The following is a 12,078-nucleotide window of genomic DNA, read 5'->3' on the forward strand; positions in this document are numbered from 1 at the left end:
CAAACACTGCATCACAGCTCTTTCTGCTGTGAAAGGAATCACTGTCGCTGTGCTGTGGTACTGCCGACAGAAAGGATGTGCTTGTTTGTGCCTGCGTGTACTTCTTGTCATTTAAGCAAAGTTTTTACCTCAGCAGAAGGGTAAATGCTTATTTTTTGTGACATTTGTGGTCACCCCTCTGTAAGTGTTTTTCAGCAAGTGACATGCAGAACACCAGGCTGATTACTCTTGAACACAAGACAGATTTGTTTACTTTATGCCAACTGACAGAAAATCTTTTAAAAAAATATGTAGACTTTCTCAGGTTCAGCAATGCTACTAAATTCTGTAAGATATTTAGTTATTTTAAGTTACACAATAAATTTTATAATATAACGCATTGCTAAAATACACTTGGCCGTATGAGGATTGTGTTCTTTTGAATTCACAGTTGTTTAATTATTAAGATCCTATTGTCATACATACAATTTTTGCATGTTCAAATCAAATCAAATCATCATTTGTTCATGTTGCGCAAATCAAGGAATATTTGTAGAACACTCTCTCTGCAGTTACTAATGAGACAAATTTAACTCCATAGGAAGTTAGCCTTGAGTTTGCAAAAGTTAGCGTGCAAGCTAATGTCCTCAAAATGTCTTGTAAATGACTCCACAGATGTTATCAGGTTACAAAAACAGCATTTTCAGTTTTAAAAGTGTTTATTCCTTGTTAGCCTTTAAATAATATACCAGAAACAAAGCTGTTAGCAAGTAGCTACACCAGGAAGTGATGTCACCATGCTTAGGGTGGTAACGAAGCTGTTAGCAAGTAGCTACACCAGGAAGTGATGTCACCATGCTTAGGGTGACCATATTTTGATTACCGAAAACCAGGACACTCGGCCCGGCAATGAGCTACTAAAAGGATACTTGGTTGGCAGTGGGTAGTAATCAATGGAACTGGAATAGTTGGCAGAACCGGAATGACAATTTGTTGGTGATATCCCTGGAAGGATGCACATACACTCAAAGAAGACGACTTGGATGAACTCAATTCAATTATGAGGAGGATATACATGGTCTATTAGAAAAGAAACCGACCTTTTTATTTTTTTTCAAAAACTATATGGATCTGAATCACGTACGATTACATCAGACAAGCTTGAACCCTCGTGGGCATGCGTGAGTTTTTTCACGCCTGTCGGTTGCGTCATTCACCTGTGGGCAGGCTTTGAGTGAGGAGTGGTCCACCCCTCCCGTCTATTTTTTCATTGTTTAGGAATGGCTCAGAGACTGCCGCTTTGCTTGATCAAAGTTTTTTCAGAAACTGTAAGGCACATCCGAGTGGACACCATTCGAGAAATTCAGCTGGTTTTCGGTGAAAATTTTAAGGGCTGATGAGAGATTATGGAGTGTTACTGTCGCTTTAAGGACAACCCACGGAGCCAGAGGGCGCGCCGCACTCCGAGCCGCCGTCGTCAGCCTGTTTCGAGCTGAAAACTTCCAAATTTAAGCCTCTGTTGACTCAGGACGTCGTGAGAGAACAGAGAAGTTTCAGAAGAGGTCGGGATCAGCAGTTTATCCGGACATTCCACTGTTAAAGGAGATTTTGTAATGAAAGACGTGCGGATGGATTTGTGCGTTGGCAGGCAGCTGCTCATGGCCCGGTGCCACAGAGAAACACCTCCGTGTTGATAACCATTCGTAAAATTCAGGCGGCTTTCGATGGGTTTCAGTCGAGTGAGTATCCGAGAAAATGTTTAACAGCTGGGCATGTTCAAACTTGTCTCGTAACGCTTACAACGGAGGTGTTTCTCTGTGGCGCCGGGCCATGAGCGGCTGCCTGCTGACGCGCGAATCCGTCCGCACGTCTTTCATTACAAAATCTCCTTTAACAGTGGAATGTCCGGATAAACTGCTGATCCCGACCTCTTCTGAAACTTCTCTGTTCTCTCATGACGTCCTGGGTCAACAGAGGCTTAAATTTGGAAGTTTTCAGCTCGAAACAGGCTGACGATGGCGGCTCAGAGCGCGGCGCGCCCTCCGGCTCCGTGGGTTGTCCTTAAAGCGACAGTAACACTCCATAATCTCTCATCATGCCTTAAAATTTTCACCGAAAACCAGCTGAATTTCTCAGATGGTGTCCACTCGGATGTGCCTTCCAGTTTCTGAAAAAATTTTGATCAAGCAAAGCGGCAGTCTCTGAGCCATTCCTAAACAATGAAAAAATAGATGGGAGGGGTGGACCACTCCTCACTCAAAGCCTGCCCACAGGCGAATGACGCAACCGACAGGCGTGAAAAAACTCTCGCATGCCCACGAGGGTTCAAGCTTGTCTGATGTAATCGCACGTGATTCAAATCCATACAGTTTTTGAAAAAAATAATAAGGTCGGATACTTTTCTAATAGACCTCATATATATATATATATATATATATATATATATATATATATATATATATATATATATATATATATAGCCCCAACTCAAATAAAGCACATCCATGCAAGATCATTTAATCTAATATAGTCGGGACTACATATATTTATTAGATGGAAATCCAATCCAATGAGTCATTTTCTGAGTGTACCTCTACAGGCTACACAATGGCACCCTGGCTACTATTAATATTGGATCCATTGTCAAACCCTACACTGGCGCAGTGGACCCTGGGTTTCTCCTGGTGCACAGCAATGCCTGGCTTCATGTAGTGAGAGTATGCAGGCAATTCCTGGAGGATAAAGGAATTGATACCATTGACTGGCCCCATGCTTTCCTGTCCTAAATCCAACAGAACACCTCTTGGACATTATGTTTCCATCCATCTGACAGGTTGCACCTCAGACTGTCCAGGAACTAAGTGATGCCTTGGTCCAGATCTGGGATATTGTCAGGCATGCCTGGGTATCGTAAGGCATGCATTCAAGCACATGAGGCATACAAACTAGAGTACCATACTGGGTTGCTGCAATGAAATTTTGGCAAAATGGACAAGCCTGCAACATCATTTTTTTGCTTTGATTGTTGGGGTGTCTTTGAATTCAGCCCTTTATAGGTTCACAGTTTTCATATCCACCAAACGATGTGGCATCCTTTTGTTCCGACATTACCCAGTCCATATCAGGAAAGATATCCACCATGAGCTTTTCCCACTGAGATCTGTGTTTTGAAAGTGTTCCTTTAATTTTTTTGAGCAGTGTATTTGCCAAGTTTGAAAAAATTGGACTGACGTTCCAAAGATATGTTGCTAATACTGTATGTACAAACCAGCCCAGTCTCAGGTTTGTTTGTTTTTTTTTTTTGTTTTTTTTTTTGTGCTCCCGTCACGAAATGATTCAAATTTTCGTGATGGTTTTTTTTAAACTCATTATTACTAACCCTACTACTACACCCCAACCCTAACCTTAACCATCACCACCCGACCCCACGCTTCACTTTTAATTTCGTGCAGCATCACGGAATGTATTAGAATGAATTTGTGCTGCCGTTACGGAAATGTGGCACTTTCATGACAATAAATCTAATCAATAGATTAATGTATATTTCGTGCTATGCTAGTTGCAAACATAGTGACAGAAAAACCAAGGAAACTGCCATTTTGTTGACAAATAATGACTATAGAACACTGCAAATGCTACTTCCAGTGCAGCTCAGGTTTTGGGGATTGAACAAAATATGGGCAGATTGTTTTGTGAAGTCATCATTGCCAATGTCAATGTTGAGGAATTTTGCTTTATATCACTTTAGAAGGTCCACACATTTATACTTTCTCATTCTGCACTGTTGCTCAGAATACCCATCCAAATATATGGAAACACTAGACATCCATCAAGCAGGAGACATGATAAAATTCCACCTTCATTCTTTTATTTCTGTATGTGTGTGAGGGCCATGAGATGGCGAAGCGATTAACCAGGCTGCTCACTCAACATCTGTAAGAGGATCATCAGTGCAGCAGAGATCCATGGCTTGGGCACTCCCTCTGTGCCCCTATGGGAAAAAGAGGCCTGCCAGAATGAGAAATGATGGCTAAGGCCCTGATTATTAGGATTAATTGTCTTTTAGACATGTGGTGGAACAAAAGTGCCCGGACAAAGCAAGGTGGAAATAATGAGGGCTCGCCTGCAGTCGTCTTGTTTTCTTTATAGCCACCCACCACAAAACAGGTACTTCACTCTATCAACACTGTTCACACCACTGAGGAGAATGAAATCATTATTTGTGAAATGCTTTTGAAATAGATGGTAGTTTACAGAACTTTGCTGCCAAACTGTCAGTAAAAGAAATGCTGTCCCATTTCCAAGGATACATACATACATTTTTATATGGTTGTTATCTGTTTTATTATGCTGTTTTAACTGTATGTCATATCATGGGAAATGTGCAATATGCTGATGAATTTTCCATACAAACAGGGTATTGTTTGTTCTTGTATTTATTGATTTTTGAGACAGAAATGTTTGCAGAGCATTTGAAGTCCAAGACAAATTTCCCTTTGGGAACAATAAAGTGTATCGTATCATATCATGTATTGGGTGTGTGTGTGTGTGTGTATATATATATATACGAGGTCTGTTAGAAAAGTATCCGACCTTATTATTTTTTTCAAAAACCATATGGATTTGAATCACGTGTGATTACATCAGACATGCTTGAACCCTCGTGGGCATGCAAGAGTTTTTTCACGCCTGTCGGTTACGTCATTCACCTGTGGGCAGTCTTTCAGTGAGGAGTCGCCCACCCTCTCGTCGTTTTTTTCATTGTTTAGGAATGGCTCAGAGACTGCTGCTTTGTTTGATCAAAAATTTTTCAAAACTGTAAGGCACAACTGAGTGGACACCATTCGATAAATTCAGCTGGTTTTCGGTAAAAATTTTAACGGCTGATGAGAGATTTTACCTGGTAGTGTCGCTTTAAGGATGGCCCACGGCGCCTGACGGCGATCTGCGCTTCGAGGCGGCAGCGTCTCGCCGTTTCAAGTTGAAAACTTCCACATTTCAGGCTCTGTTGACCCAGGAAGTCGTCAGAGAACAGAGAACTTTCAGAAGAAGTCGGCATGAGGCGTTTATTCGGACATTCCATTGTTAACGGATATTTTGTAATGAAAGAACGTGCGGGCAGAGTCGCATGTCGGGCCGGACCTGACCGCGGGGGCTCGCGACAGGAAAAACACCTCCGTTGGAAACCTTAACGGGCAAGTTGGAACATGCCCAAGCTGTTAAACAATTTCTCAGTTACTCACTTGTTGAAAGCCATCAAAAGCCACCTGAATTTTACAAATGGTTTTCAACACGGAGGTGTTTTTCCTGTCGCGGCGCACACAGATTTGCCAAGTCGTCACGGAAACGACTCGGCGAATTTGCGCGCACGTCTTTCATTAAAAAATGTCCTTAAACAGTGGAATGTCCGCATAAAGTCCTCATGCCGGCCTCTTCTGAATCTTCTCTGTTCTCTCACGATGTCCTGGGTGAATTAAGCCTTAAATTAGGATGTTTTCAGGTCGAAACAGGCCGACGACGGCGCCTGGAAGTGCTGCACGACGTCCCGCTCCGTGGGAAGTCCTTACACCGACAGAAACACCCCATATTCTCTCATCAGCCGTTAAACTTTTCACCGAAAACCAGCTTAATTTCTCGAATAGTGTCCACTCGGATATTCCTCACAGGTCCAGAAAAAAATTTTGTTAAAGCAACGCGCACCGTCTCGAGCAGCGTGTGAAACAAAGGAATTCAGCCGAGAGGGCGGGACCACATCTCACTCAAGGCCTGCCCACAGGGAAATGACGTCACCGACACGCGTGAAAACACTCACGCATGCACACGAGGGCTCAAGCATGATTGGTGTAATCGCACGTCATTCAAATCCATATAGTTAAAAAAAAAATGAAAGGGTAGGTTTATTATCTAATAGACCTCGTATATACACATACATACACACACACACGATATAACAATAAAACTTGCTTTAACCATCATTGCATGAACCTGATATTTGCACTCACAGGACAAAAGCAAAAGTCCCAGTGTTTACGTTTGTTTTCTGTGAAATAAACACTGTATATACCAGATTTTGTATGATCGATTTTTTGTCACATCGGACAAAATGTCACGTCTGATTGCAATACATTTTCAATGGAAAACCCCTCACGTATACCAGAAAAAGCAGTCTGGATGTGCCCAATAACAGAGGTATGAAATGAAGTTCAGTATGGACACTCGCCAATTCAAGGAAAGTGGATGCCGTATTTCCACACTTAAAAGCCCAGCCGTTTATTTTTTTCAAACTGTACTCAGACCCAGCACATAAACGAGACAGGGCATAATTCAAGGCCAGTGATTATTAACAAAATGCTGCTTGTTGCCTGCGATGTAATATGGTGTTAAGTTTCACAAATACCCTATCCCTGGGTGTGATGAACCAAACCGCTTTAGATCCCTTTGCATGGCTGCGACCCTGCGCACCTGCTAAATGACGCAGACCACAAAGGGCTGTAATTTGTCACTTTTCCGGTTTCACTCCTTCCTCTCCAGTCATATTTTAAAAGTTTTTGCAGTGCGAACACTGATTATATTTCAATCATGGATTGAATATGGTTGGCAGAAAAGTCCACAAATATGACCAACTTCATAACAGAAAGTTAGAAAAAGACGCTCAAATGACCCGCCATTCATGGAGGAATTTGTATGTACCATATTGTTGGTTTGGAGGTTGATGATTATATAAAGAAGTGGAGCTCATTGAGGGACAAATTGATCCAGAAAAAGCCACTGTTCCTTTGGCAAATTGTATAAAGACACGACGGAGAAGTTTACAAGAGTCACATGCACATTGACGTCGTTGCATGGCCACAGAATTACAGAGCTGGAGAAGTATCTGCCGGTTTTTGTACTTTTCAATTCTTTAGTTAACAAAACTGACCATACTGAAAGTAAAAATTTCAAAAGGAAAATAAAAAAGGAAACTTTGGAAAATCTTAGAATTGACATAAGGGATCAAAACTGGAGTGACATTTACACTGAGGACATTGATCAGTCTTATGAATCATTCATTTCTATTATCTCCAATTTATATTATAAACATTACCCTTTGGTGTCAAATGTTGGGAATAAGCAAAATGTTGACAAACCTTGGATCACTAAGGGACTGCAAAATGCATGTAAAAAGAAGAATTTTCTGTACAAGCAGTTTTTAAAACTAAGAACATTTGATGCTGAGATATGAGATATATAAAAATAAACTAAAATTATGTGATCTTGTAAAAGGCAGTATTATAGTGATTTATTGGAAAAAATAAAACAAACATTAAGGATACTTTGAAGATTTTAAATGAAATCATAAATAAGAGAAAAGGTGTTAAAGAATATCCTGCCCTTTTTTACACAAGTACTGGTACAATTGTTAAGGGGAATAAGAGTATAGCAGATCATTTTAATGATTACTTTATAAATGTGGGTAAAAATTTAGCTGTTTCAATGGTATCTTCCGGAGTGTGCTCTTTGAATTACAGTAAAACAATTAATAAAATTCAGGATTCAGTGTTCATTAAAGAAACTGATGAATATGTAATAATTAACATTGTAAAGTCAAGGGGGAAAAACAAGTGATAAAGATAATTTTGATATGTTTTTGATTAAAAACATTATTGATTGTATTGTTAAACCTTGCACGTATATTTGTAACTTGTCACTAATTACTTGGAAATTTCCTTTCAGAATGAAATTAGCTGAAGTGATACCACTTTTTAAATCTGGCGACAAACATATCTTTTCAAATTAGAGACCAATCTCACTCCTGCCACAATTTTCCAAAATTTTGGAAAAGGTATGTAGGAGGTTATATGATTATTTCATAACTAAACATCACATACTTAGTGAACAGCAGTATGGTTTTGGAAAAACATTGCACTACTTCACCAGCTGTAATTGATTTTGTTGAACAGATTACAAATGCAACTGAAAATAAGCAATATACTGTAGGGTTTTTTTTAATTTACAGAAAGCATTGATACTGTAGACCATTCTGTGCTATTGGACAAACTTCAGAAGTATGGTATCAGGGGATTGGCATACGATTGGATAGCTATTTATACAGTTGGTATCAATGTGTACATATTGGTGTGACAAATTCTGAACTCATGAAAATTACTTATGGGGTGCCCCAGGGTTCAGTTCTGGGGCCGTTATTGTTTCGTCTGTATATTAATGACATATGTTTGGTTTCCAAGTCTGTCAGTTGTATTTTGTTTGCTGATGATACAACAGTGTTTTGTAGTGGGGATCACTTGAGACAGACCCTGGACATGATGGAGAAGGAACTACAGAAGTTTAAACAATGGTTTGATTCAAACAAATTATCACTCCACTTTGGTAAAACAAAGTGTATCATATTTGGAAACAAGTCCAGGAGTTCCTGCAGAAATTTATTATTAAATTATATTGAAATTGTAACTGATACAAATTTTCTTGGTGTTGTTATTGATGATAAACTGAGCTGGAAAACACATATTAATTTTGTTAAATCTAAAATGTCAATAGTTATTGCAATTCTGCATAAAGCACAAAATTTCATTTCCCAACACTCATTAACTATTTTACATCATTCATTGCTTGTTCCATATATGACCTACTGCATTGAGGTATGGGGAAATACATATAGAACTAATACTAATCCAATATTTTTATTTCAAAAGAAAGCTATAAAACATGTTTAATAACAAATTACATTGTGAGCCAATGAATCCATTGTTTGCTTGTTTACATATTCTAAAATTCTGGGACTTGGTTGATTACATTACAATACAAATTATGTATAAAGTTAAAAATAAACTGCTGCCACATACCCAGGATCTGTTTAAACCAAGGGATTCCCGTTATAATTTGAGTGGAATTTTATTTTTTGAGAAATTAAGGATCCGAACTACTGCAGTAAGTCATTGTGTTTCTGTTAAATGTGTTAACATCTGGAACAGCTGTATTAATATTATTAAAAATCAAAGCAGTTGGTACTTTAGTAGGCTTTAAAAGACATTACAAGAATAACAACATTGCTTGCTATAGTTGAAGACTTAGGCTTAGTGATTTGTTATTACTTTCGGATTTGTGTTCCACTGTTTGTCTGGTTGTATTTTGTAAATTTGAGTTCATTGACTAACTTTGCACATTTTTTTCTTTTTGGTATTGTCATCATGTGTGTGCGTATGTATGTACATGTAGGTATATATATATATATATATATATATATATATATGTATATGTGTGTGTGTATGATTGTGTAGATATGTATTTATGAAATTGTGTTTATGTGTACATGCGTGCATGTTTATGTGTGCATGCTTATTTTATAAGGGGTGAGTATTTATAAGCTTTGCTTCTGCCCTCACCCTTTCGGCCACACGGGATCACTGTAAAGTTTTTTTGTTATTTTTGTTGTTGTTGTTGAAATGTGTGCTGAATAAATTCATTCATTCATTTATTCATTCATTCAAGTATAAATCAGGCTTTAAGATTTTAAAAGGTACCTCTCCACAGTGGACGTAGAAAAAAGAGCAGCTCAACGAAATGTAATCTTTTTAATGCATATAATGTTCGGCACTTATTTAAGGCAGGCGTTTATTTTTTCAGATAAAGTTTTGCCCCAGTCATTAAATGAAGCCGGCCTCAATTCAAGGTCAGAATTTTAATCAAGTAAATATGTACGCCTAATTGGTGCTAGGGATTCCCCGTAGTTCGTCCAGCACCTCCTGAGCTAATCCGTTACATACATATAATGGATTTTGTCCATTGCATATGTACTGGATTTTGGCCGTTTTAGACGGAGCTTAATTCCTCTCCTTTCCACGGGCCGCACTTTGTGCCTCAAGTTTGAAAGAATCACTGCACCTCAGTTACCACAGGCAACAGGCCATCATTCTGTGTGCATGCGATAAAATTATCTGATGATCCACAAAGAAAAAAATTTAAAATAAAATAATGTTAAAATTACTCAGTTTTGCCTCCGTTTGGAGTGGAGATGCCGCTATGCAACACCGTGTGTGTGTGTGCATGCGATGCCATGCTCATCGAAATTACATGTTCCACCTTTGGGGAAAAACCATTTATGGTATGTATTTGTGTATATTATCTGTATGTATTTACTTAAAAGATAAAAAAAAATAGTGTGGAGAGTGAAAGGCTGTTTAGCTCAGTATCACACATTGTAGATAAAAACAGAAACAGGTTCACAGCTGATTAAGCAGAGAAGCTTCTTTTCATCAAGAGGAATCTCACATTTTCAAAAAAAGGCTTTTATTCCTCACAGACATAAATAAAATTATTGATGAACAATTTCTGTTCTGTTCCTGGTGTTGTATATTTTGTAGTACTGAAGTCCACAGACTACATTTCAGTGAGATGTCTGGCAGTGTCATGTTTGTTAAGAAACACGCAGTTAATGTTAAAGGACAATTTCTTGGAGTCAAAATGTGATATTACATGATTTAAATGAAATGTTGGTAAAGAAAATCAAAGCAAATAATATTGGTAGCAGTTATAGTCAAAAAGTAAGGAACAACTGATGAATAAAACATATTTTCAAAGTCATCATAAAACTATAATGGCATCATTAAGTATTCGTATCGGTACTCGGTATCGATGAGTACTCGAATGTATGTACCCGTACTTGTATTCAGTCTGGAAAAAAGTGGTATCGGTGGATCCCTGATATATATACACACACATATATATTATTCAATTCCCGTTTACTCTAGTTAAAGTTAAGGGTCATGGTGGGGTGGGGGGGGGGGGGGGGTGTACTAGAGCCTATCCCAGCAGTATCTTATTTATTTATTTACTTGTTTGTTTTAACAGTGCATTAAAAACACTGTTTTTAATGCACTGTGGTAGATAATTGTTCTGCATGCTACACTGACGTTCCATCAGAGCACCTTCAGACTGAGACTGAGACCACCAAGGTGCACCACAGAACGCCACAGGAGGTATTTCCTACCTGTGGCAACCAGACTGTGTAATTCCTCCCCCTTCTGCAGGATGAATACATAACGAACAGAGCTATTCAGAGTTATTAAGTTATTAAGAGTGAATTTGTTGTATTTATTGTAAAAAAAAAAAAAAAAAATGGGCCTCATTCATGAACCTTTCTTAACATCAAATCTGTTGTTAAGAAAAATTATCCACATAAACCCTCCTGAGTTTGGAAGTTTTTACAAAGATTGTGGCATTTGTGAATGTTTTCCTATCCAGGAGTTGTTCTTAGCTAAGAACAAATCCTACGAACACTCAGGAGTACTCTTACACACATTTCAGTGCAGACATGTTGTCACATTAGTTGCACTGTCTGCTTATGTGAAGATCATTAAAATACACTATTGCAGGGTGATTCTTTAACTACGGGCACTATTGGCCTTGTAAATGTAATTTCCACCACACCATTGCCTTACAATATAAAGCGCCTTGGGGCAACTGTTTGTTGTGATTTGGCACTATATACATGTGCTCTGATGTCACTGTTTATCTCCATAGAAACTACCCAAACAATCTTTCATACAAACTGTTTAAAGGGACATTACAGTGTTGTGGTGGAAATTACGGCAATAGTGTGGGACAACTACATTTTGTTTAAAAAAATCACAACAGTTGTATGACATTGAATACCCCAATTATGTTTTGATTATTTTACTGATATTTTATTCAGAGATATTTTAAAACATTAGAAAAAACGTTTCTTTACCATTCATTTTTATCATTGAAGATCAAAAGTCTGGGTGTGGGACAAGCACAAAATGGCAATATTTGCATATAATGATGCTGAAAAAAGGTGAAAAAGTCATCATAGACTACTAGAACAAATTTCTTAACACACTTTCATTGTAAAGATAACTATAAAAGTGTGAAAGTTCCCCTTTTTTTCTGTTTTTCATACAATATGATCAAAGGACCTAATAAGTGCCCGTAGACTAAGAATCACCCTGCAGTGATATGTCCGTGATATCTTTGTTCATTATTATATGTTATGTTTTGGTAATTTACAGAGTATTTTAATTTTAAAATAAATGAAATGTACACTGTAAAAAAAAATGATAGCCTCATTAAGTTAAGTAAACT

Source organism: Thalassophryne amazonica, chromosome 8 (genome assembly GCF_902500255.1).
Source record: "Thalassophryne amazonica chromosome 8, fThaAma1.1, whole genome shotgun sequence".
In the NCBI taxonomy this organism is placed as follows: Eukaryota; Metazoa; Chordata; class Actinopteri; order Batrachoidiformes; family Batrachoididae; genus Thalassophryne; species Thalassophryne amazonica.